The sequence below is a fragment of the Hippopotamus amphibius genome, chromosome 8, assembly GCF_030028045.1.
Source record: "Hippopotamus amphibius kiboko isolate mHipAmp2 chromosome 8, mHipAmp2.hap2, whole genome shotgun sequence".
NCBI lineage: Eukaryota > Metazoa > Chordata > Mammalia > Artiodactyla > Hippopotamidae > Hippopotamus > Hippopotamus amphibius.
This window is the reverse complement of record NC_080193.1, coordinates 86,946,012-86,948,901: the sequence shown is the minus strand read 5'-3', so window position 1 is coordinate 86,948,901 and position 2,890 is coordinate 86,946,012.

The following is a 2,890-nucleotide window of genomic DNA, read 5'->3' as shown; positions in this document are numbered from 1 at the left end:
TTGATAATGGCCATTCTGACAGGTGTGAGGTGATATCTCATGTGGTTTTGATTTGCACTTCCCTGATGGTGAGTGATGTGAAGCATCTTTCTATGTGTCTGTTGGCCATCTGCATGTCATTTTTGGAAAAATGTCTATTCAGATCTTCTGCTCATTTAAAAATTGAATTTTTTGTTTTTTGAGTATTGAGTTGTATGAGTTATTCATATATATTTTTAATGTTAACCCCTTATTAAAGATATGATTTGCAAATAATTCCTCCCATTTGGTAGGTTGCCTTTTCATTTTGCTGATGATTTCCTTTGCTGTGCAGAAGTTTTTACTTTGATATAGTCTCATTTGTTTTTTGTTTTTGTTTTAGCTTTCGCTGCCTTTGTTTTTGGTGTCAAATCCAAAAAATCATCTCTGAGACTGATGTCAAGGATCTTAGTGTCTATGTTTTTTTTTCCTAGGAGTTTTATGATTTTAGGTCTTACATTCTTTAATCCACTTTGAGTTACTTTTTGTGTATCGTGTAAGATAATTCTCTAGTTTCGTTCTTTTGCATGCGGCTATCCAGTTTTCCCGACACCGTTTATTGAAGAGACTGTCCTTTCCCCATTGTATATTGTTGGCTCCTTTGTTGTATATTAATTGATCATATATGTATCAGTTTATTTCTGGGCTCTCCATTCTGTTCCATTGATCTATGTGCCTGTTTTTGTGCCAGTACTATACTGTTTTGATTTCTATAGGTGTGTAGAATAGTTTGAAACTAGGGAGTGAGATGCTTCTAGCTCTGTTTTTCTCTCTCAGGATTTCTTTGGCTATGTGGGAGTCTTTTTCATACAAATTTTAGGATTGTTTGTTTTATTTCTTTGAAAATTGCCATTGGAATTTTGATAGGATTGCATTGAATCTGTAGATCACTTTGGGTAGTAAGGACATTTTAACAACATTAATTCTTCCAGTCCATGAGCAGGAAATATTTTTCCATTTATTTATGTCTTCTTCAATTTCTTTTATCAATATCTTATAGTTTTCAATGTACAGGTCCTTCACCTCCTGGGTTAAATTTATTTCTAGGCATTTTATTCTTTTCGATTTAATAGTAGATGAGATTGTTTTCTTAATTTGTGTTTCTGACAGTTCATAATTAGTATATAGAAACACAACAGATTTTTGTATATAGATTTTGTATCTTGCAACTTTACTGAATTTCTTTATTAGTTCTAACAGGGGTGTATGTGTGTGTGTGCACGCGTGTGCATGCATAGTCTTTAGGGTTCTCTATATAGTATTTTGTCATCTGCAAATAGTGACAATTTTACTTCTTCTTTTCCAGTTTGGATGCCTTTTATTTCTTTGTCTTACCTAATTGCTCTGGTTAGGACTTCCAATACTGTCTTGAATAAAAGTGGTAAGAATGGCCACCCTTCTTTTGTTCTCTTGATCTTAGAGGAAAAGCTTTTAGCTTTTCACTGTTGGGTATGATGTTAGCTCTGGGCTTGTCATATATGGCCTTTATTATGTTGAAGTATGTCCTCCCTATACCCATTTTATCACGAGTTTTTATCATAAATGGATGCTGATTTTTTGTCAAATACTTTTCCTGCAGCTGCTGAGATGATCATATGGTTTTTATCCTTTATTCTGTTAATGTGGCAAGTCCCATTTATTGATGTAAAACCATCCTTGGATCCCTGGAATAAATTCTACTTGATCATGGTGTATGATCCTTTTAATGTATTGTTGAATTTGGTTTGCTAATAATTTGAAAGGATTTTTGCATCTGTGTTCATCAAGGGTATTGGTATAGGCCTCACTCTACCATAGTCGGCACTCACACACACACATGTACAAATATATGCACACGTGGCATATGCCATTCTATAAAACTAGGAAGGCATGGCCACATTGTTTTTATAACCAGGGAGATGAGCATCATTCTGAGTTTTAAAAAATTGGTATTTTGCAGCCAATAACACACTTCCTCCATGTTTCAAGTCCAATCATTTAACTGATTTTCCCATCTTCTCTTGGCTTGCTGGTAATTTAAAAAGCAATTATATGACATATTTGGGGAGACAACTGATACTACCACTACTACTGTTAATTACATGATGCTTCCTATGTAGCAGGCAGTTCTAAACCCTGTAATTTATTACCTCATGTATCTTCCTAATAACCTTATGGGGTAGTACTATGGTCTGAATATTTGCCTTCTCTCGCAAATTCACATATTGAAATCCTAATTCCTAGAGGTAATGGTATTAGTAGGGGTAGCCTTTGGGGTGATTAGGTCATGAGGATTGAGCCCTCATGAATGGGATTAGTGACCTTATAAAAGAGACACATAGAGCTCTCTCACCCCTTCTACCTTGTGAGGACACAGCTAGAAGGCCCTAGCTATGTACCTAGAGAAGAGACCTCACCAGAACAAAATCATTTTTGCACATTGATCTTAGACTTCCCAGGCTCCAGAACTGTAAGAAATAAATGTTTATGGTTTATTAGCTACCCAGACTGTGGCATTTTGTCATAGCAGAATGAACTAAGACAGGTACGTAATAGTCAGTGGCCAGAGACAATTTGAGTGGCAGTTTCTTGGTTCTTCAGAAACTCTCTGAGTCTGGCACAGGCTAAGAACCTGGAGCAGTCTATAGGAAGGGTGGCCATAATCCTTTACATCAGCTGCCATCAGGACATCGGCTCTGAGCTCTGTTTTGTCTGCTCCAGAGCACATACAGGTGGTGCAAGGCAGGGCTGTCACCTCTTCAAACTGGGTCTCATCTAGCCCATGCAGACTCTTCCTGCTATAATGAGTGTTTCTTTTGATGAATAATACAGGATTCTTGTTTAAGTGACAGATATTTAGGATTGCTACTTTTGCTTACGGCAAGTCCTTGAG